We start from the raw sequence: 7,599 nt of genomic DNA, 5'->3' as shown, positions 1-7,599 counted from the left end.
CTTTCCTTTCTGGAGTTTGGGGCACAACTTTCTGCCAAGTTCATTCAAATTGTTGCCATAATACAGAATTTTTTGTTGTCGGTCTGGGGTCCCCTTTTCCTTGTCATGTAGCCCTCTCTGTCTTCAAGCCAGCAATAGCATATTCTTCTAATACTTCACAGCTCTCTGACTGCACTTTCTGCTTTCCTTTTGTGTGCTCATGTGATTACATTGGGCCCACTAGATAATCCAGGATAATCTCCCTATTTTAAGGTCAACCAATTAACCTTAACATCAACGAGGTTCCTTTTGTCAGGTAAGGTAACATATTTAAAGTGCCAGAATTAGAACATAGAATACTCGTGGAGTCCGTAACTCTCCCTGCCATAGACACAGAACTAGGAGGAATGGGAAATTTCAAAGGATATACCTTTGAATTAACCTTATGGGAGGTAAGTGTAAGTACGATAATTATTGTATTGTGGTGCGTGTGTGATATCATTACCATAAATGCCTGCAAGACCCAGGAACATACACCTGTTTTAAACAAAACATCAAGATCTTTAGCTAACTACAGAGCACATGACCAACATAAAGCCTTTAAAATTAAATTTTTCAAAACAAAGTCTGAGCTGGCCAAACAAAATATATTTGTAGATAAAACGTGGCCCAATGGTTGCCAGATGTGAGCCTTGGAATTGATTCTCTATGAACTAGTAAAAAAAAAATGATATAGAAAAATGACACCTAAATGTGAGGCACTCAGACATGGAATTATTTATTTCTTTTGTCATCACTAGCATTTGAAAAAATCAATTGCTGCCTACTTCTTGAAACATGTTTTCCAGGACGCCGCTCTCTTTAGGTCTTTTCCTGCTTCTGTCTCCTTTGTGCCTATTCTTCCCCGGCTCCAGGTGCTGGGTGCCTCAGGACTTGCTCCTCTGCCTCTTCTTGGTCTGCATTCAGTCAAGTTGATCATATAAGTCTTTGGTGATAAATGCTACCTTTAGGGTGATGACTCCCGCATTTGTATATTTAGCCCTGACTTCTCCCCTGAATTCCTGTCACTTCTCTCCAGCCACCTCTTGGGCATCTACACTTCCATCTAATAGCCATCTCTGTCTAAATGTTACTGACAACTGAACTCTTCCTTTGCCCTCTCTCAATCTCCTCATCTCAGTACATCGATACCCATTTTTTTTGGCTGCTCAGGCCCCAAACCATGGTGCAATCCAATTGTCTTCCTTTCTTTCACACCATACATCTAATATTCATCTAATCTATTAACAAATAGGTCTGGATCTTTGAAATGTATCCAGGATCCGCCCATCTCTCACCACTACCAATGTCATCTTTCTGGGGACAACCCAAACCGTGTCTTCCCTGGATGCTGTACAACCCTGTTTATACCCTTTCTCTCCTATTGCCTTTTATGCCTACTGCAACCAGCGTGATCGTATTTTAAATATAAAACATAACTCAGATTACATCTAAACATTTCACTGTCTTCTCCTTGTTCATAGATTTATAACCCAATCCATGCCTTGTCTCCCCTCCTCCACCTTTCCCAACCCTGGGTTCTGCCAGTGTCACCACATACCGGAGCTATTTACCTCTCTCCATCTTTTCCCTTAATGTCTCTTTAACCTTCCTTACTATAGACCCTCAGCTCTTACCCTCTTACCCTCAGCTCTCACTATAACTGTCTTGAAAGGAGAATTCACACCTGCACCTTTGCCTTCTTTTTCTCTATTTCCATATTGCAGTGAAAGTAATATGCTTGCAATGAAAATCTGATCAGATTTCCTTCTAAACTCCCCAATCTCTAAAATTTTCACTGTTTTTCCTTTGCTCATAGATTTATGCCCAAATCCATACTTTATCTCACCTTGCCTATCTCTCGCCATGCATTCTTCTTCCTCCCTCTCTCTGTTCTCCAACTCACAGTCTTTCTTTGAGTTCTTCTAACATGCCATGCTCTTCACTGCCTCAGAGATTTTGTGTTTCCTTTGATGAGAATGCTGTTTCCTTTGCCCATTCTACTTTCATTTAGTGGCCATCATGATTCAGCCTTTCTTTACCTTATAGCCTATGTCAGATTCGATTTTAATGTGTTTTCTCAGTATGTTGTTATTGTTCCTTTATAGCTCTGTCAATTTGTAATTACATATTATTGCTGTGATCATTCAATTAATTCACTTAGCGGAATCCAGGCTCTTTGTCTTTGCCAGTCATTCTATCCCCAGTGCTTAGCACCACATCTATAGAGTAGCTATTCCAGTAATATTTATGGAATGAATAATTAAATAAAAATTTACACAATGTCTGTCATATACTAAGCTCTCAATCATGGTAGTTATTGCTTTTTTATCTTCTAGCTGCTTTGGTTATAAAATTACCCCAGTATATCCCCTGAAGAATATTCAAATTAGTTCTACCATTTTTAAAGAACAGACTGCAAATGTCCCCCCAGCTAACTGAAAAACTGTCCTGTTGTATAGAGTTATTTAACATTTAAGTCTGTATTTAAAATGAGAGAATAAATGCCAAATAAAATGATTTCTAGTTTTATATAGTATATTTAAAAATAATATCTCTGGTAATTAGATAAAGAATCCATTCTTTTCTTAAGGCCACTCCCTCTTTATTTATTTTTATTATTTTTTTAAAGACTTATTTATTCATGAGAGACACAGAGAGGCAGAGACACAGGCAGAAGGAGAAGCAGGCTCCCTGCGGGGACCCCATGTGGGACTCAATCCCCGGACTCCAGGATCACGGCCTGGGCCGAAGGCAGGTGCCCAACCGCTGAGCCACCCAGGGGTCCTCTCACTCCCACTTTATAAAAATAATACTATTGTCAGTATAGTGGAGGATGCTTGGCCTCCTTTGGTAAGCAGGCAAACAGCCCATTCTTCTAACAACTGAATCATGTTCATGAGACATAAATACAAAAAAAAAAAAAAAAAAGAGAGAGAGATTATGACCCAACTCTCTCTTCCAATTAAGTATAATTGGAATTTCATCATGTGTATCTACTCTGATATTTGACTCAGTGTAGGTCTGAGTCTACTCTATCTTTCCAAATTTATTTCCTGCTACTTCCTTTTTAATACTGTGTTCCATTCAAACTGAGCTGCTTGCTGTTTTTTTATCTACGCCCCAGAACTATCCCCTTCTGTCCTTTTATTAATGTCTTCTTTGCTACCATGTCCTCCATCTATGCCAGTATAATTTTACTGATACCTTAGGGCTCACTCAAAGGCAATCTCTTTGCTGATTTCCCACCTGGAAATGAATCTCAACTCTTCAGGTCTTCCTATAATTTAAAAAAAAATAAAATTTCTGCAGTAGTATTTATCATTTTATCTTTTCCAACCTTACAATGTCTGCTTTCTTATTTCCTCTGCCAGATTTTAAGGTTATTGTGGGAAGAGTTCATGTCTAATATAATCATATGGTATCTTACTTGTACACTTATGACCTTAAATATTTACTAAATGAATAAATTAGTAGGTAAGTATTTAAATGGAGGGATGGTTATGAAGACTCCAATAAAACATTGCTAACCTAGAAGAACCTAGAACTTATTTTGATAGCATTGTCTCTATCCTTAGGTTATACCAGTATCTAAAATGAAAAACAAGGATCAATAAATCCTGAGAGAAGCCTTATCCTACTCTTAATGATTTTCTTGAGATATGAACTTTAGTTTTACTTGATCCTCACATAACATATAAGAAAGAAAATCATATTCTTATAAATTGTTCAGTAGAAACAAGTAGGATAACATCTATAATATTGAAGAGTTAGATACAAGTCTATTCCTAGAAATCAGGTAAGCAGCTAACCAGTCTATGTAAATAATGGACACTATCATGAAAAAGGTATCTGGATCAAGGATGGCAAAAAGCAGGCATATAAAATTTAATCTTCTATTCAGTGGACAGAATGGACGTCACTAGTCAAACATGACTTTCGTTCCTGCTAACAGGCGTGGTCTTGGAGCTTTTCTGAACCCAGCGCTCCAGGCAGCCACTACTAATTAATGTGAGTTGACATTTGAGAGAAAACCCACTTTATATACCTCACACTTAAATGATCCTAAATGATGGAGGAATTTTCCCAAGGTGTTCTGTTCTGTTTTTGTTTCTTTGTTTTGGCTTCTGATGACTGATAGCACATGTTAAGTTGTGTGAAACTTCTGGAACCCAGGTCAAAGATGTACACGGATGAATATAGAATTGTATGGGTGGACAAAACAATTTCTCCAGTGGTCACAAGATACTTGCCTTTCTAAGATGCCTCCCGCAAAAGCCATATTGTATGCAACACTGCCCTTTAAACTGTGTTCATTAATGGATCTGATAGATATCAAAGCCTCCCAAGCAATTGAATTTAATACTCTTTTTTTCCCCCTCTGAAACAAATTAGTTGCTTAGGAAAGGTTTGAATTTCACAAGTGTGTACGTGTGACCTTATTTGAATTCAGTGAAAATGTTGTGTCATAAACTTTTCCAGGAAACCAAAATAGCCTGGAATTCATTTTCGAACAAGGAAATTTGGGTGACTTGGACCAAGAATAGTATAGGGAGCTTTCACTGATGTCAGTTACTTATTGGTATGTGGATCTAGAGTAGGAGGGTCCCCACCCGGGTGCAATTTTGTCCCCAACTTCTTCCTACGGGACAGTTGTCAAAGCCCAGGGATGTTTTGGGTTGTCAGACTGGGAAAAGAGGTGTCACTGGGATTAGTGGTAGAGGCCAGGGCTAAATACACTAGAGTGCACAGCATAGTCCCTACAACAAAGAATCATCTGGTCCAAGATGTCAATAGTGCCATTTTTGAGAAACTCTGATTATTACTTCTCAAATGACTGAATGGAAGAATGAGTGAGAAGTATCCTCTAAGTTTCAGGAACTCATTGTGTTACTTTGGAAAATGGATTCTTTATTTTTAGTTTTCCATAACCTCTCTGTTTGACCGAGTGTGGCCATATGTTAGGACAGTAATGAGGAAGATCCCAGTATATTTAAGAGATAAATAAATACTCTTGCGTTGGCCCAAAATATTAATCTGTAATGTGGAACTAAACATGAAGAACTGATCCTTGAAGCATCCATGACACTATATCATCAGATATGTAAGATTTTCCCTTTAGACCGTGAATGGATTCTCACCAATTTCAGATTGTGAGGACAAATTGATTTTAAAAAGGTATTTTCTATTTATTATTGCCCACTTACCTTTAATAATAATAATGATAATAATGATTACAATGCTAACATAAAAAAGAGGGTTAACCTTCTCATCTCATGTGGCGAAGGGTTAAATCTTGACAAAATTATTTCCAGTCATTCAAACTCCAAAATTTATCAAGCCCGCTAACAGACCTTTGTATAAAATTCAAGATGCTGTTATGAGGTTACCAGAAATTAGAACATATATTATGAATCTCTAAATTCCCAGGGATTTCTGCTCTCTTGGGGGACAATCTGGACTTGGAGCTCAGCTAAGGCAGAGTGGGGTATGGGCCTGTTAGGGTTTCTCTGCGAGCCATTTCCTAGGTCTTGTCCTGGGACCTGTCAGCCACTGGATCTAAAACAAACAGTCAAACAAACAGACCCACCAAGCAATAAAGGAGAGAATAAACATATATCAAGCAACAACACAATGCCGAGTCTTTAAATTATATCGTTTCCTCAGTTAATTCTTACAATCATTCCATGAGTAAATATTTTTGCTCATTTTGTAGATGAGGACACTAATGCTCAGAGAGGTTAATAACCTTCAGCAGGACTCCTAAGATATGAAGGGCAGAGTATGAGGCAGGTTTGCCTCATTACAAAGTCTCAATTATTATTGGTTTCCCATCTAATATATTTTTTTTTTGGTTGGGACTCTAAATATGGGTGCATTCCCTTACCCAGGTACTCTCTCTTCCCTGTTTAAAAGTATAAATTAAAAAATGTAGAAAATATGGTAAGTTATAAAATAGATTGAAGATAAATTTCAATTATTATTATTATTATTATCATTATCATTATTATTTTATTTTATGTAGGCTCCATGCCCAATATGAAGCCCAATGTGGGGCTTGAACTAACAACCCTGAGGTCAAGATCTGAGCTGAAATCAAGAGTCAGACACTCAACCAACTGAGCCACCCAGATGTCCCTCGTTATTATTATTTTTTTAACAGTGAAGCAGCTAGAAAATTCTTCTCCTGAGCTAATATATTTAAAATAAGTTTTAAAAATGTTCTAGGCGACTATTGCCATAAGGCTGGTTTCTTACAAGAGAAACACTTCTAGGAAGCTATATAAACAGCCTCCCCATGTCCATTTACACACACAAACGCACACGCATATGTACATTCCTCAAAGTGGGTTTGAGATATTTACCACCTATGACTGGTGAATTACTTTTCTAACTCACAAGTAACATGGGAATAATAATAATAATAATAATTTCTTCCTTACAGGCTTATTGAAAGGATTTGATAAATTCATGGGGATAAGAGTGTAGAACAGTGTCTGGCACATTGTAAGTGCCTGGTGGTGATTTCTTTCTCAGATCTTCAGAGAGGACAAGTATCTGGGTTTCTAGCAGCTGTGTCTTGGTGTCACATGTCAAGATAACTTTGTTGATACTCCATTTTCCCATTATCCTGGTGGATTTCCAAGGAACCTCTTCACATGAGTCCATTGTCAACCAATGGGTTGTACAAAATTGCTCTCTCATACCTACTCTAACCACTTGGGCATCACCCTCAAGTTGACCCCAGAATAGTCTGAAGCTACATATTAACATGACTTCATTCTCAGGACCTGTCAATCACTGGGGAAAACAGAATGGAACATGAATTCTGGTGATCCTCTCTATTATACGTAACGCCAAAAGAATCAAAATTTACAATCTGGGTGTGTATGTGTTTGTTTTTTAAACAAAACTAAGGACCAAAAATTGCGATGCCTAGAATTAATAAAAGATGCCTGATGGCTTTTCAACACACCAGATTCTCCAAATTCCTCAAACTGGTCATGTCCCGGCGGTCACAAGCAGAGTAGATCACATTATGCCTTTGTAAAAGTTCTTTCATAAATTAAAATTGTATTTGTTCAAAGTGATGTCTTATTGTCTCCAAATAACATCTCAAAGGAGACATTCTGTGGATCACGTCTAGGGAAAATGTGTTTATGTTAAACTTGGCTTTTATTTTGACAGAAGTGGGAAACCTGTTGCTTTTTCCTTTCTTGACTCCACGGTCATTTTTTGCCTGAACAATGCAATCAGTGCTGAGGACTCCACTCTCAAACTGGACATCAGAGTTCAAGCAATCTAAATAAAAATGGTTTCCTTTTTTGCAGTCATTTTGATAACCGATTTAATAATTCCAGTGTGGTATTTTGTTGTTGTTGTTCTTGTTGTTGTTGACTAAATGCTTAATTTCACATATTTTGATATTAGCATAGAAAGTAAACTGAGCTAAAATGTATTGCCAGCCCTCTTGCTTTATGTAATGAATAGCTTTATTTTCTGCCAATCAAGAAAATTGTCTTCTAGGATCAAGCCTTTGATTAGCCTTGAAGAACTTAAACATATAAATCACTAGATTGT

The 7,599-nt window shown here is 37.5% G+C and overlaps 1 long non-coding RNA gene across 1 annotated transcript; it reads left to right on the top strand.

Annotated features, from left to right (window-relative positions):
- The first annotated feature begins 345 nt into the window (after positions 1-345).
- Positions 346-7,352, top strand: LOC140615366 (uncharacterized). The gene is made up of 2 exons (XR_012016036.1): positions 346-431; positions 7,207-7,352. It is a non-coding gene; the product is annotated as an uncharacterized lncRNA (long non-coding RNA).
- Positions 7,353-7,599: the final 247 nt, after the last annotated feature.

The sequence above is a fragment of the Canis lupus genome, chromosome 23, assembly GCF_048164855.1.
Source record: "Canis lupus baileyi chromosome 23, mCanLup2.hap1, whole genome shotgun sequence".
Lineage (NCBI taxonomy): Eukaryota > Metazoa > Chordata > Mammalia > Carnivora > Canidae > Canis > Canis lupus.
The sequence above is the reverse complement of the archived record's forward strand: the minus strand, read 5'-3'. Positions and strand labels throughout refer to the sequence as shown.